This window comes from Ictidomys tridecemlineatus, chromosome 12 (assembly GCF_052094955.1).
Source record: "Ictidomys tridecemlineatus isolate mIctTri1 chromosome 12, mIctTri1.hap1, whole genome shotgun sequence".
Classification (NCBI taxonomy): Eukaryota; Metazoa; Chordata; class Mammalia; order Rodentia; family Sciuridae; genus Ictidomys; species Ictidomys tridecemlineatus.
Window position 1 is genome coordinate 55275641 of NC_135488.1, and position 17556 is coordinate 55293196.

General features: G+C 35.0%; 1 long non-coding RNA gene across 1 annotated transcript in view; it reads left to right on the forward strand.

The window, feature by feature from the left end:
* LOC120884939 (uncharacterized) overlaps positions 1 to 17556 on the forward strand; it is a 172123-nt gene that overhangs the window by 56474 nt on the left and 98093 nt on the right. The gene's annotated exons all lie outside the window — the stretch shown is intronic.

Genomic DNA, 17556 nt, shown 5'->3' on the forward strand with positions numbered 1-17556 from the left:
GACATCAATGATCCTGGCTCCACTGATGTGGCACTTATTTTTTAAATCTTAGAGTAGGAACTTGATTTGTCCCTGTTCACATGTCATATTATCCAGTGCTTGGAAGGCACTGATTGTGTAATCAAACTTGTGAGCTACTCCTCCTGGTTTGCTGCCCTTTTACATTTGGCAAATATTTTCTCTTTCAGGATATGAATATTATTAATATTAACTGGCTACTATAACATAGATTACTGTATAAGTGGCTGTCAATCCAGTAAACAATTCTCACCAAGTGTATGATTAAATCATTCAGACCTTAAACTAGTCTTACAACTAACCTTATATAGAATGGATATTTTTTCAAGATTCTAGTGCTATACTATGTATACATCTTAATTTTTGTAGTATTTTTTTAGTAATTGTTTTTGTATTTTTTTCTTGGTTTAATTGATCATATAGTGATAATTTAGAACTGACTGCAAAGAAGATCTTTTAACCCAGAAGGGTCAGTCTTTGTTTATCCACGTCTGGTATCTTACCATGTAAGGCTGTGGATGTCAGAGAATAATGGGTTCAAATACTAACATTCACAGGTGGTAAGATTTTAGGCACGTTACTTGTCTTAATCTCAGATTCCTGAATTAGAATTAATATTTATTTCAACCTTCTATCATCACTGTAGTGCTAAATTTAATGATAGGCAGAGAGATGATGGGGGGAGGAGCCCTCAATGTGCTATTATTATCGAATCCTGATGTGTCCTTTTTCTCCCCTCCTTAGAAACAGGGTCTTAGTATGTTGCCCAGGCTGCCCTTGCACTTCTGGTTTTAAGTAATCCTCCTGCCTCAGCCTCCAAGTATCTGGAATTACAGTTGTGTGCCACTGCACCTGGCAAGGTTATCCTTTTGATTTAGGAAAGTGATATTCATAGGATTATACCACACAACCTTCCCAACATGCATGGATGCATCTTTGTGAAATGTGTGAGCTCAGCAAGCAGAGTCCTTCTGAATATCCTTGGGCCTTATTGGAATTGGAAAGAGCCAGTTGCATTGTATGCCATGTGCTGTGATGTAGTGGAATGTGCTGACTGTACTGACCGTGCTGTCAGACTTCATTCTTAACGATATATCAACTGTGTGGAAGAAAACATAGATCCTTGTGGTTGAGTAGCCTTTGGATATTGCTGCGCTTTGTCTTCAATTTTGCTGTCATTTTATAAGCACAATTTGCAATCGTTCATGCAATAATGGCACCTTGTAGTTGTAGACCATGTCTATACATTTTTGCAAAATGCTTTCCCATCTATTATTGTGTTTGCTTCACGGCATTGTTTAATAATTTATTATTTATTCACTACTGATGAAAACTGATGCTCTGAAAAGTTAAATAATATGCCCTAGCTTATGTCATCTAATTTTTATTAGAGATAGATAGCAGGTTAATTAAAGGCTGCTTCAAATATCATGATGTTTTCCTTCTTACTGTCTTTAGTCCAATTTAAAACTCCTTAAAATGGAAAAGCAAGAATTTAATAATCTTATTTATATTTTTTATTCTACCCCTCTCCCCACTCTCATCTTATTGCATATTCTGAATATTTGGAGTATTTTTCAACTCTTGAAACACATTTGCTCTCTTTCATCTCTTTTTGGGTCATTTAAATCAGATAGCAATTTACTCCAGGAAGTTTTCCTTTCTCCTTATACTCTATTAATTCTGGGTTCCAAACTCCTCACATGTATTCTCAAAACATTCTGCATATTTCATTTTATAAAATACTATCTGATGTATGGCAATTGTGTTTTCATTCTCTGCCTTTCAGTAATATAAAGGTAGTGGCAGGTTCATGTCCAGCATCTACTTGGCACATAGTCCATGGTGCCCTCAACACCTATTTATTGAATGAAAGAGTGTTTTACTTGTTATTACCTGACTTAATTTGCCTTTGACACTTTCCTCATGTAGAATAGTGACCCCACATTTGTAAGTCTCCATGAACAGTGTGACTTTGATGTGAGTGTGTATGTGTGTGATGTACATAGGGCCAAACAGATTGAAGACATAAAAAGGCTCAAAACTTCTATATCACATGGAAGAAACATTCTAGAAAATTTTTTAGAGTGCATTGTTGCTTCTTTAGAAATCTTCATTACCTCTAGATTCCCAAAGACTATAGCTCATCTGTTCAAATTGTAGTTTTCGCATATTGTATATTCATATTTTAAACATAAGGGGCTCCTTCTCATCAGCTGTTCATTTTATGTTTATTTGCTGATGGCTTGATACTGTGCCTGACCTAATGTATATGTTCTAATATCATTTAAACAAAACATACTTTTGTATGTCTGTATGCTAGCTGTAGCAGGAGTGGCATTCAGGTTTTGTGTGTCTTATTTATACACTTTTGAGAACTTCTTTATCAAAAAGAATATAAAATTTTGAAAGTTTATTACAGGCTTGGGGTGGGGAGATGGGTTGAGATAGCAATGGATGCACTGAAACTTTAGCTTCATGTACTTCCTGATCTATCTGTTACCAACCTTTTTCTGGCCTGAATCTATTGCCTGTATTTATAAATTCTGCACTCCTAATCCAAAAATATGAAATCTGGAATGCTCCAAAATCTGGAACTATAAAAACCAACATAATGCTGCAATGGAAAATTCTACACCATGAAACTGTTTCATGCTTAAAATTATTTAAACTATTATATAAAATTACCTTCAGCTTATGTGTGTAATATGTGTATGAAACTTAATTGAATTTGTGTTTAGACTTGGGTCCCATCCGTGAGATCTTAATATACATATGCAAATATTCCAAAATCTGGGAGGAACAATCCAAAATCTGAAACAGTTTTGGTCTCAAGCATTTCAGATAAAATATACTCAATCTGTACTAACTCTAGTTATAAATCTTTCTTTTTTTAAATTTATTTTTCCCCTTCTTTTGTTGGTGCATTAGAATCACACATGATAATAGGAGTCATTGTTACATATTTGTACATGTGCATAATTTGGTCAGTTTCATTCACCAGTACCTCTCCTTTCCCTCCCTGCCTTCTCCCCACCCCCAACTATCAATATTTTATTCACTTGAGCAGAGGTATTGACTGATCCACTAATTTTGCTAAGATAAAATAATATTTATATTTCTAAGATATGCTACTTACTGCTTAGCCTCCACCTTTATTGCCACTTTAATTTTTAAAACATCTCTACTCATTTAAAATACTTGTGAAGAGGTAATCTGCTGTTATTCTTGTAACATCAGTCGAAACACATTAAATTACATCTGATTTGCAATTGAATAGAGAAGGAAGCCTCACTTTTTGAAGGTCAATGGACTTCTAAAAGCCTCTGTGGTATCATTTAGAAAATAACGATTTCAGTGCAACTAATCGAGCCCATGGTGCCCATGAGTGGCCCCGGCGAAGTCATCACTTTAAGTGCCTTTGCTCAGCACACTGTGTCCTTATGGACACAGACTGTATAGTTTATATGGGAGAAGTGTGTTCTGGAGGAATTTGGGCTGTGTAGGGTGTCATGGTAATAATTTCTAATACTTTCATGAGTAGAGCTGGATGAATTTCACAGTGAATTGACTGGGAACTTCTGCCTACAGTTCTCTTGCCGAAGTACTAAATCCTTTTTGGCTTCCCACTTACTAACCTCACCCCACTGTGATCCATCAACTTTGGTATTTGAAGGCATACCTCCAATTCATTTTGATTTTGGAGGAAAATATTCTTTTGGATGTCATCTTTTCTAGATAATTGAGTGCTAGAACTTTTCTCTGGGATCCTCAAGTATGTTCATAACTGTACACATTTGCACAATATAGTAGAGATGTAGTACCTTACTCTCTTAAGATCCTAGTTAAACTTCCTTTCTGAAATCACCACAAAGCAAAAAGGAGAATGGGAAGCAGAAAAGAAAGTTTCAATTTTTTTTAAAAAAAATATTTATTTTTTACATACATGACAATAGTGGAATGCATTACACTCCTTATTACCCATTTACAAGAAAGTTTCAATTTAAACAAACCAACCTAAGGACAGGATCAACTATGAACATCCATACATAAGGAATGTCAGCCAAGTTCAGAAATGAACAAAGAGGGTAGAAAATGTCAAATACACTCAATTTTGTGATGTGCTGCAGAGAATCCCCCTTAGGACAGAAGGTCTATTTGCCTACATTCTGGGTGATTGCCATCAGTCATCAGTTCTTCCTGGTCAATACTTGGCTATCTCAAACAAAATTACATCCTTTTGAGGCAGCTGACATCCAGGTAAGGGCCTGGGTCCCAACTGCATTGGGTGCCATCTGTGAGGGCCCTTGTGAACTTAAGAGTTCCCTGCAGGATCCACTAAGTCCTATTGCAAATGCCATGACAAAATATTTTCCTCTGCCTTCTGTGTGCACACTGAACCTCAGTTCAAACTTTATGCACACTAATTTAAATCTCATGTTGTTTTGCCTGGTCAACCACCCGTGGTGTAAGGAAGAAAAATGGCTGGACTAATGGAGAGGTACAGAAGTCCAAACACAAAACCATCTTGAGAAGTTACGCCTATGTACCTTATAAACTTTTTTTTTTAATATTCCAAGTACGTATAGTACATCAAAATAAATTCTATGGTCATGTATAACTAAAAAGAATAAATTTTAAAAAATTAAAAAGAAAAGAATGTTGAAAAAACAGTGCTAGGAAAAGAATCCAGGCACACAAAATTTTTTTTAAACTTATTTCCTGTCTTTTTTTAAGTTTTTATTTTCTTCCTTTCTTCTGTTTTTACTCTTTTCCTCCTATTCCTTCCAAGTCAGATGTCTGAAAGTGAATTTTTTCATGTGCTTCTTGTCTTCCTCATTCTTGCTTAGTTTTATCTCACTTTTGCTCTCTAGGACTTTGGAAGAGCTCTTTGTAAGATCAGCAAGGACCTGTGGTCCAGAGAAACAGAGGAGGCTTATCAGTCCATATTTTTTCCCTTTGAGTTGCACTTGACAAGGTTAAAAATGCCTTAAAAAAACGAACTTTATTTAGAACTATTTAGATTCACAGAATTCTTGTGAACATAGTGCAGAATCCTATAGACCTCATATTTGGTTTTCCCTGTTATTAACATCTTATTATTATAGTATTTTGTCACAAATAGCATAATTAACACACTAACACTGACATATTATTATTAAATGAAGTTCATACTTTATTTAAAAGTTGTTTCTATGTCCCTTTTCTATTTTAGAATACTATCCAGGATATGGCATTGCATTTGGTTTTATGTCACCATAGGACCTTTTTGACAGTTTTCAAATTATTTTGTTTTTGATGATTTGACAGTTTTGAGAATTGTGAGTTAGGTATGTTGTAGATTTTGTTTTAATCAGTTGGGGCCTCTCCTTATTTGCTTAGAATTTGGGGGTTTTAGGAAAGAAATCACAGAAATAGAGTGTCATTTTATCACACCTAAACAAGGGGACATACTATGAATATGACTAATGTTGCCCTTGAACATATGGTACTGTAAATTCACTAAAGATTTTTCCTCCTTTCCCATATTTTACTCTGGAAGCAAGTCTCTGTGTTTGGTCTACACCCAAAGAGTAAAAGTCTTCCTTTGTCTCCTTAATTATGAAGTATCTCAGATATTATTTGAAATTCTTCTTGGAAAATTTAAATGTTTTTCTACTGTATATTATTTATTAAAACTTTTTATATCAATGAGAATTTAGGACATGTTTTATATTTTGGATTCTAATCCAATACCACCTTATATTTTTGCTTGAATTTTTCTAGTTTTAGTTATTGGAAGTCCTTTTAATTGTCTGCTGTATCACTTTGGCATGCTGCCACCAATGTGTTATTGTTTTAACACCACTTTCTGCGGGGCATTGCAGCACATGTCTGTAATCCTAGCTATTCAGGAGGTTGAAGCTGTAGGAGAGCAAGTTTGAGACCAGCCTTAGCAACAGACATACGAGCTGGTAATGTAGAAGAGCACCCCTGAATTCAATCCCCAGTACCAGAGAAAAATAAAACAGAATAAAATGGCTTTCTTATTTTCGGACACAATAAAATGTTCCAATGTCATTTTGTGTGTTTCCTGTTCCTATCATACAATCAAAAATTGCTTTAAGAAGCTTGGCCCTTTATTGGAGAAGGATTTTACAAGATCTTAGCTTGAGGTTGCTTTGCTCTTCTTTTAAAAAGCACAGCTCTCATTGTTTCTGGGACAATGTACTTTCTTTCTCTCATCTCTCTTCACTGATGTTTTCCAAATCTTTTCTGGATGATCATTTTATTTCTCCGGTCTCTAATAATTGGTGTTATTCTTGATGGTCCTGCCTTAGATTCTCCTGTGTTGCCAATCCATATGCTCTTGAATTATTTCTCTTAACTTTCTATCAGTTGTTTCCTGCTTCCCTTTGAAGTATTTTGCACAACATAGCTACAATGGTGTTTTTACATTTCCTTTAGGAAAAAGTCAAAAGATCACATGAGGTCTTAAGAATATATAAATCTTTCATGACTTGGAAACCAAAGAATTGCTCAAGGCTATGCCCTTGCCCCATCTCTCCTTGCACTTCATGCCCCAACAATATTAAACTTCTTTCAATTTTAAGAACAGAATTGCTGGTTCTTTCTCATATTTATTCTGCACTTTTACACAAATTTGAATATTCTATCCTTCTCATCTTCATCCTGTTTGCTAAGAAAATCTGAATTTTTCACTAAAAATCTCCCTATATTTAAAATTAAATGTTCTAGAAACGTGTTCTCCAATCATACTCCTCTTAGCATAGAGGATAGCCTTTGTGTGAGTTGGTGATGGTTACTGCTATGATCTGATTATGTTTTGAGTATTCCCCCTAAGTTTCATGTGCTGTGAAGCTTGATTGTGAGCATAGTAATGAGGTGGAATATTTCAGAAGTCCTCCTAGCTGAAGACAGTCATGTTCTTGTAGTGCCACACATTTAGAAGGGATTAATATATTTCTTGAAGGACCCCAATTAGTTCCCACAAAAGTAAGTAGTTATAAAAAGATCAATCCTAACCTATGAATTCCTCTTGCTTCCTGTCTTTCCAATGGCTGTTCTTTCCCTCTCATTCACACTCTCACCATGATGCTGTCTGCCAACTTGTGATGTGGCCAGAAGGTTCTCACAATAGACTGAACCATCAGGGCTACCCCAGTCAGACTCTGAACTTCAACTGTGAGCTAAATAATCCTCTTTATGTATTACCCAGTCTTATATATTTTGTTTTAGAAATAGAAAATGAATTAATACATTTATTTTTCAGGCTATAAAGTCAATCCCCTTGTTCCATGACATTTTCTTGGTGTCTAGTGTATAACACATGGTGGCCAAGTGATAATAATTGAAAAGTTAAATGAGAATAGAGGAATAAGTTGGAAACTCTATCTATGGGTATAACTAAAGGCTTTCACATGTTAAGAACTATTAGGCAATGTGGAAATTCAAAAAAATATCCCAACATGATATTTGCTTTCGAACTGCTTATTACTAAAGGGCAGAGGTTATTGTGGGTCTCTGTGGTAAGGAGTGGTTTCAGGAAATAAATGTCTTAACCTATGTCTTGAAAGATGACTAAAGTGTGAATTGGAGGAGCCGGGTGAGTAAGAGGAAAGTGGAACAATGTTTGGAATCCATGTAAGACTAGAATTCAATAAAAGAACTGAATGGCAGAAAAAGAGGATCTGAATCTTCAAACTATTTATCTTTGATTACTTATTTTAATCCTACACAACTTGCACTGAACCCTCTAACAAATGCCATAAAATCCCAATTTGAACATTGCCTCGAATTTATAAATGATGACTTTAGTAAATGCTATTTTGCTTTATTTTCTTTCTTCATTAGTGGTGGACACTAAAGCTCTTGTCCTTTAGGAATATTAATTTATCTTTAACAGCAAAAAATGGCTAATATGTGCAAACCGAATGTTACTTTTAATGCTTTTTATTAAGATGCAACACTAGACTTCTCTTGCATTTCTTTTTATAGATTGCTTTTCCTCAGCATTTCAATTATAAAATACTTTGTGACAATGGTGATTCAGATTTTCCTCTCCACATACTGCAAAGGAGTGAACATATTTCATTTGGGTATTTGTCCTTAAGCTGTTTTGACCTACTTTTGGGAATTGTATTTTTCTTAGAAGCATTGATTGGTTACTTTAATTGGCTGTGATGGATTTGATTTTAACTCTCCTGGGAGGGAAGATTGCTCAGTCCACTTAAAATTATAAATTATAATACAGAATGTCCTGCTTTAGATTTGAGAGTAGCTAATAACTCAGGATTTTGTTGTGGTATATTAGTTAATAACATTGACATATCTCAAAAGGCTTTTTTGTTAAGGTGGCAGTTTAGTAAGGGTGCTACCTTTTTTGACTTACATGATTGAAAAATGATACTAATTTAAATGTATATATTTTGATGTGGTTTATGACATTAATAAAAGGTAGAATTTTATACATCTTATATTTTTGACAGAGAAGAAACGTAAATCTGAGTATGTTCATCTTTTATTTTGATGGGTAGGAAAAAAATGAGTGTTCAGTAAGACATCATAGAAGTGAATTTGTTGTAAGTTTTGAAACTCTGTACATCTGATTCATACTGGAGAATGTGCTTGCTCTATTTTTGAAGCAGTGAAATAAGTTTTAAATTATGTTTTCATATTCACCCACTTTAGAACTTTTTGAGAAAAATATAATTACCTTTTAATATCCAATCACATATTATACTCATTTAAATATTATATCTACTTACATATAATGTCTGCATATTGTACAAAATTTATATTGTAAAAGGAATACACAAAACATGGCACTATTAAATCTAAAGAGCAAAAACTTTTAAAATATTGATAATCTTTCCACAAACATAGAAACACAGATAATGTTTAAACATGTTATTTCAAGTGCTTTTTCTATGATTATCTATGTATATTCTAACCATTTTATCTAAAAAATCAGTACATTGTTTATTTAATTTTTTTATCTAGTTTTGTTTGAACGTGTGTTCTATTGTACATATCTAGATCACCAACAAAATAAATGAGCAGAACAAAAAGATATGAACAAGCAACCATGATTTGGGTAAAAATGTGTGGTATGACTTTATGGAATTAGTGTTGAGTTTTAGGTTAGATAGGTCTTGAGAATGCATTGGAAATGTCAGTGGGTGAATTACCTTGCCATAACATAACATCATATTTAACATTAAGAATCATGGTATATCTGAAAGAATAGGTACAGAAAAGTCTGAAAAGGAAAGTCTCAATATCAGGACTACCACTCTTTAATATAATTGGTGCTATAACAAAATAAAATATGGCTTTTTTTCCTCAGGGAAAAAGTGAGAGAAAGTAAAGTTACTTGGTTGGCCTGTGTTCTGGTTTGGATCTTAAAGTCCTCCAAAGTCCCCTATGCTAGAGGCTTGGTTCCCAGACTGAGGTGCAATTGGGAGGTGGTGGAGCCTTTAAGAGGTGGGCCTAGATGGAGGAAGTTAGTTCTCAAAGGGGAGTTTTTGGATTCTTTCCCTTCCTGTCTCTTTTCCACTTCACATCACCAGAAGGTGAGCAGTTTCCTCCATCACTCATTCCTGCCATGGTGGACAATACCAACACAGTCCAAAACAAGTGCCCATGAATTAAAACTTCTGAAATTATGAGTCAAAGAAAAGTTTTCCTACTTATAAGTTGATTTTCTCACTTTTTTTTTCACAGTAACAGAAAGCTGACAAACACAGCCTATCACAGGGTAAAATAGGTGAGCATAGGTGCCAGGTGAGCTTGGAGCTAATGAGATCCATTTCTGCTGGGTTTTAGGAGGAATGAATCCTACAAGGCTGACAGAACTACTGGCCTTTCTTGAGCACAGGCTTTCAGAAGAATCAAACTGTAGCAAGTGGCAGAGTGCCTAGAACAGTTAAGTATTTCTAAACCAGGACACAAAATGCAGAAATGATAACTATGGATGAGAAAGGCAAGTTGAATGTTTAGAGCATTGGATATGAGAACTTCAGAACTGTAAATGCTTTATTTTTTATTTATTTTTTTTATTGGTTGTTCAAAACATTACAAAGCTCATGACATATCATCTTTCATACATTTGATTCAAGTGGGTTATGAACTCCCATTTTTACCCCAAATACAAGTTGCAGAATCACATCAGTTATACATCCACATTTTTACATAATACCATATTAGTGACTGTTGTATGTAAATGCTTTTACTGGGCCCTTCGGAGAGAGACTTTCTCACCAGACTAGCTTCCCCTCACCCCTTTCTTTTATTTTTTAAATACTACCTTTTGCATGGGAATGGAGAGTGTGCTATGTGAAAATAGAGGTCTTCCACTCACAAATGTCAGCTACCACTATGGAGAGATGAGTCAATTAGATTAGATTTGCTGTTTCCATTGTTTTATTTGCTGGCTAGAGTATATTTTGTTTGTCTCCATACATTTGACAAGTTGTATATCTTATTTTAAATTAAAATTAAACTTACATACTAATTGAAATATTTCATCTGGGTTAAACAATTGTGAACTATAAGAATGCAATAGTATCTTTTGAGTTCTATCTATTTCCAGCAAGGAAACTAGTACTCCCTTATTCCTAAACCTCCTATTTTGATTCCAGATATATGATGATAGGAATTTGAATTAGCATTTTCCAATGTTTAATTTTTTACACGGCATAAATTTTGTTTCATGAATATTCTTTAACATTTACATTCACTTTTGAAACACAAACTTTATTTTTTTGATTTGTTAACATGGTCATCACTAGGAATTTGGTGCAGTGCAGGCTGAGCACCAGGAGAACCAATTAGCAGCCCTCGTGATATTCAATAAAATAGGTTCTTATAAGGGATGGAAGACATGACACGTCTCTGCAGGCAGTCTCCTAGATTTCCCCTAATAATTTGTGCTTCTAGCTGGAGAGAAGTGACTATAGTAGATGCTTTTATTTCAGTATTTTAGCCTCCCTAATTGTGGTGTCAGAAAGAATCTTGGAAGCACAGAGATAAATGGGAGTCTAATGTGAAGGGAAGCTGATTAATTCCTGAACGTTCAGTGAGTTGAGTTCACAACTAGTTTTTTATTTGCTGCAAAAGTGCAAAGTGGCAGGCTGATTTCATGAGCAAATTTTTGCTCCTATCTAAACTCAAAGAGCTTTAAATGCCATAAGGGATGTGGTGTCACCCTCATTATCCAGAATTTCCAATACAGTATTTTGTTATGTGAGACAAATTACTCTTGGTAGGGTTGGGTGCTCTTTGCCCTTGTATTAAGGCAGATTATTATATGTGGATGAATTTTAGGGAATTCCAGGGGTCCTGGGAAGACAGGAACAAAAGGAACTTCCATCAAAGGAAAACATCCTTTTGCTGACAATAAATGGATTGCTAATGTTTTCTAACATGTCAAATATGTTCATTTCTTAGGGAAATCTCAATCTTCTATTCTCATTTTTGGGTTTGAGGACTTCAGTTTTAATAATACTTTCTTTTTTTCCCTTTAATCTAACTTATACGTTGCCAGGGAAGAAGAGTTCATTTTATTATTGAGACTGAGAAAAAGAATTGGGTATGTATAAGTAAAAAATTTCTGGATTTTCTTTTGGAACTGATGCCTGGACAGAGTAACACTTCCTGCCCTGTTCTATTTTCTTTGTTTCCTGTAAAGTTAATGAATATTTTGTGTCCATCACTTTGTGAATTTTTTAGTTCAGAACTAAAAATGGAAGGGTATGACTTATTTGGACTTCCTTAAACCTTAATATTTGTCTTTTCAAAATATCACATTTACCCCATAAATTTTATATAGTTATAATTTATCAATTAAAATAATACTAACTAAAAGTAAAAAGAAACTCAGATCAGAGGTAATCGGTGTCTGGAAAATTATACATATACAGTATTGTTTTTGTTTTCTATGTTTTGAAAAGAACATAGAATATAGAAAAGTTATGTACTCTATGTACTTTAATAAAAAGAAAATGAAACCAGCTCTGTAAAGTCATTAAAGATCAATAAAACCTTAAAAGTGTGGGTCTCCTGTACTCCCCAGCTTCTCCTTACTCTAGTTCAGTTACATCTTCAATATTCTTTGTACCTTTTTCCATAAAACAGGTTCTTAATGCAAACTCATAGTTTCTGCTCAACTATGGTTTAAACCTGTGCATAACCAGGGTTAATCCCAGCTGGATTGATTGATCACTTGCTTCTCTCTGAAGCTACTGATGCTTAACCAGCAGTATGGAATTCTTTAACCAAAATATATGATGTTCTGTAACTATGCATGCATGACCAGGATATGCCAGCCTGTCAGCATTGTTTAGTAATAATAATTGGATTTATGACTGAAGTCATAAGAGATGACTTTGGGCTTCCTGGTCTGAGGTGTTTTGCAAGCACACCAGTCATAGTCTGAGACCTGGAAATAGAATGTGTTCTGAGCAACATAATCAGACAAGAGAGAACAAAAAAATCTGTCTGAGCTCTGTAGACCCCTTTCAATGCATTTCCTTTCTTCACTGTTGCTGATCTATATTCTTTGCTTGTAATAAACTCTTTGAGTCCTGTGAGTCCTTTCAGCAATCAACCACTTAAGGTGATTAATGTGTAATTAACACAGCTTGCCATGGTCTAAAACTCTCCTTCACAGCATCCTCCACTTTACCTCCTATCACTAATGGACTCAAGTATTATTGGTTCAGATTTACAAGGGAGTCTGATTGGCCCAAATCATCTCTTTATTATTACACGGTGTAGATCATCTTTTTTAAAAAACGAGACTGTAGATTGGCTGCCCTTGGGCCATACCCTATCTCAGGATAATCATCTGTGGCTGAGGAACCAAAGACATGCTATAAGAAGCATGGACTCTTAAGAATCAAGAGCTATTAACCAGGTAGTTTTTTTTTTATATAGATATGAGCTCTGGAAGTGTTCTGAGGCTGGGTTATTATAATTTGAATATATATATATATATATATATATTGTGTGTGTGTGTGTGTGTGTGTGTATTTTCATGCCAGCTTTCAACTTTACTAGACAGTACTTGAAGTCTTATGCTTCTGGTTTCTTAGCATCCAGCCAGTTTCCTGGCTCAGCAAGTGAATATCATTTGAATTAATATATTGAGACTATATTGGGCAGGGGCTGACTAGAGTTTGGTCAAATGAGCTTGTTTTATTCAGCTTTTGTGTCACCATGACCAAAAAAACAAGAACAACTTAGAGGAGGGAAAGTTGATTTTGGCTTATGGTTCCACAGGTTCAGTCCACAGTTGGATGTTCCCATAGCTTTGGGCCCAAGATGAGGCAGAACATCTTGGCAGACACATATGACAGAGTAATGCAGCTCAGAACATGGCAACCAGGAAGCAGAGAGAAAGAGAGAGCCTCACTCACCTGGGACAAAATATAAACCCTAAAGACACACCCCTATAACCTATTCCTCCAGCCACACCCTAAAAGTCTGTAGTTACCACCCAATTAATGTATATCAGTGGATTAATCCACAGATTAGGTTATAGCTCTCATAATCTAATTATTTCACTTCTGAACATTACTGCATTTTCTCACAAACTTGTATCAACTCATTCATTGAATAAATTCATGTTTTTTCGTTATATTCTTTATTGAGCAATTGAGAAAACTGAGTCAGATAGGGTAGGAACTCTGTTCAAAGTCATGCAGCTGTTAAGTGGCTGAGTGAAGACTGTCCTTGGCAGGTTTGGTGTCTGAACCTAGGCTAGGCTTTTAATTGCTCCTCTAGATACTTAAAGTCTTCTTTGAGATAAGTTCAAGTAAAACATTTGTGGACAAACAAGTAGCAGGAGAATTCATGATCTGAAATGAGATATTGTCTTTTAGGCTAGAAATGTGATGATAAAAGATGACTGCAGACTTGATTTCAAAGTTTTCTTGTCAATTACCCACAGAGTCTACCTGTGTTATTCTGTTGAGTCATCCATTGGATTCTTTTTTTTTTTTAAGAAAGAGAGAGAGAGAAAGAGAGAGAGAGAGAGAGAGAGAGAGAGAGAGAGAGAGAATTTTAATATTTTTTACTTTTCAGGGGACACAACATCTTTGTTTGTGTGTGGTGCTGAGGATGGAACCCAGCCGCACACGTGCCACATCCCCAGCCCCCCATTGGATTCTTAATCAGTCCTCCTGCCTATCATTATACTCATATTACCGTAGTGGAGAAAATATTTTATTAACTGACCAATTTAAAGCACTTCTTTTCTCTGGCAATACATATGTTTGTTCTATAGGTTTATAGTAAGTGGTGAGGCACCACATACATTATCTTGACAGGAATATGTTTTGTTAAGATCAGTCACATGTTGTTAGTATTGTCCAGTTAGACTTGCTAACCTTCCAGTTTCTTCTAAGATGTGACTAATATCAGGAGGAACCTGAACTCTTGAACTAATTCTACTTTATTTAACAGAAGCAAAGCTCAAAATAGTATTTAGAAGTCTAGTATTTAGCTACTGAGATAATGGCCGCCCTTATTTTCCAATCTTGTAATCATGAACCAAATAAATGTTTCCTTCTCTACGTTTGTCTGGTCAGTTTTGTCAACACAGTTCTAGCAAAAAAGACAGTATCTCATTTCAATTCTCCTGCTACTGTTTGTCCACATATGTTTTACTTGAATTTATCTCAAAAAAGACTTAATAATCTAGAGGAGCAGTTAAAAGCCCAGGTTTGGTCAAAGTGATATAAACCTGACTAAAACAACATCATAATAAGAGATGCCAATGATGTAATTTTATAATAATTTTGAGGTGCCAGACACTGTGTTAAATATTCTCCCAGCTCCCCAAATAATACTCTGAAATAGGTTTTAATGGGCCTGTTTTATGAATGATAAATCAGTCCTAGGGAATAATTTACCCAGGGTCACACAAGGATGAAGTGATGAAGCTACGATGTCATTTCAGGTACCTAGATCTTTGTATTGTAAGCTCTTAATTATTAAACTGCACTGCTTTTTTTTTTACCTACTGGTTTGTTCATGCTGCAATAACTCATAATAAAATATCAAAATCTAAAAAAAATATTTAGTCTTTAAATGACTTCTAACAATAGATGGGGCTCATTATGGAACCCGAAAGTTCTTGCTCCATTGCTCTTGGTACTGTGAGTAGTGTGCAGTTATCATGTGGGGAAGCTTGCCAAAGTCATTTGCTGAAACCACAGAGATGCTATCATTGTGAAACACCAAATATTTGCAATACATTTTCTTCTTTTTGTTGAATAAAATGTTGTCATAAAACATCAAAAGCCCTCCTAAAGATAGTAAACAACTCCAAAGAGGGATAATTGGATGCATTATAGCCCTAAACACCTCAAATCTAATCCACAGGATGAGTGATAAACAACTTTGTCTTCTCCTTTGAGGACTGAAAGAGTTAATTGCCTTTCAAACAGTGAGCAGTTTACTCCTATAGAGCTGAGCGATTAGATGACAGTGGATTTCAGAAGGTTTTATGCTTGAAATACTTGAACACAATGGAATTTTATCTTCCTCTTACAAAATGTAGTTTTATTTTTTTCTCTCTTTATTTCTCTCCTTAAACATGAATGATAGGCTATTAAAGGTATTCTTTGGGGGGAAATATTTTTGACTTGCATTGCTGTGGAAACTTGATTTAATCAACGAAATGCCACGCTGATAACCACTCTCATTTCCTTGTCATAGAAATAAGAGAAATAAATTCAAAAGACTGGGGTACCCTAGGAAAATGCTTCCAGACCCTGTGTGACTAATGCAGACATCCTTAATAATGTCTAATAGCATTTTCCTTCAGTGGGACAACTGAGCACAGGGCTGTGTATGTAAGATTTTTAGGCAGGTCTTCTAGCAACCAGCCTCTGAAATATTCCTAGTCCTTCAACTGATTTAATTACCCACTCAGATTGTCATAGCTCTAGATTAAGAACATATTACTTTTACAAAAAATACAGCAACCTGTGAGATATAAAATATTCTAATCCTAAGAAGTATATAGCTTATTGTAAATCTATGTAGGCTCTGGTGGTGAATACCTGAGGTTTAACATAGCACCTGACATAAAACAGATGCTTAATAAATATTTGCTGTAGAAGCAAATATAAAGGGGCTGATGACCAGGCAGAGGACTCTGAAAACAAAAAGAAAGAAGACAAAAAAGAGTCTAGAGGCTTCATTCAAAAGGAATAGGAGTAAACTCAGGCAACATTTAATTAGATGAGAATAGACCAATTACAGGGAGCTAAAGACAAAGTCAAAATTATGGAAAGTGTAATCCAGACTTCCAAATGATAAATTGCGATACTTTTTTTTTTCCTAAGAAAAACTGCACTAGACCAGTTAAACAATCAAGGAAGAGTTTAAGACTATTGCAAAAAGGGTCAGGATTGTGGAGTAGGGGAGACAGCTCTAACTGAACTCTGCTAAAACAAAAGAATTTTTAAACTAGGCAAGCTAATAGAAAAGAGCTGGAGGACAGTGGGTGGTAAGGTGGTCAATACATTTAGATCATCAGTGTTTGTAAATTGTCCCTTATTAAAGTTAGGCTCTTACCCTCCCACAGAGACTGGGAGTTTGGGACCCTGTATTGTATGTATGTATGTATGTATGTATGTATGTATGTATGTATGTATGTATACATTTATCTGGTACATTTTAATTATACTGAATGGTGGATTTCATCAGAGCATATTTGCCCATACATAAAAACATATTTCAATCACTTTGATTCCCCAGTCTTTACAAACTTCCCACCTCCCTCCCCCTAACCCCCTTTATCAACATGAATGTTTTCCTTTTTATTTTCATGGCTTCCTTTTTTCTCCATTCTTTCCCTCTAACTTCTGCACATGAGAGAAAACAGTACTTTTCTCTCTGCATGACTATGTCACTCAGAATCATGATCTCTGGTACCATCCATTTTTCCTGCAAATAAGATAATTTCATCCTTTTTTAAAAAATTATTTTTTGGTTGTAGTTGGACACAGTACCTTTATTTTATTTATTTATTTTTATGTGGTGCTGAGGATTGAACCCAGGGCCTCACACATGCTAGGTGAGCACTCTACCACTCAGCCACAACCCCAGCCCCCATAATTTCATTCTTCTTTATGGCTGAATAAAACTCTGTTGTGTATATATACCTCATTTTCTTTTTACATTCATCTCTTGATGGACACCTAGGCTTGTTCCTTAACTTGGCTATTATGTATTCTGCTTTAAACATGGGTTTGTGTGAATCTCCACCATATGCTGACTTCAATTCTTTTGGGTAAATGCCAAGGTGTAGTAGAGCTGGATTATATGGTAGTTATAGTTTTAACTTTTGCAGAACCTCCATACTCATTTTGATACTAGTTTTACTAATTTACTTTCCCAGCAACCATGTATAAGAATTTCTTTTTCCCACACCCTCACTGGTATATACTGTTATTTGTATTACTAATGATTGTCATTCTAACTGGACTGAGATAGAATCTCAATATAGTTTTGATTTGCAAT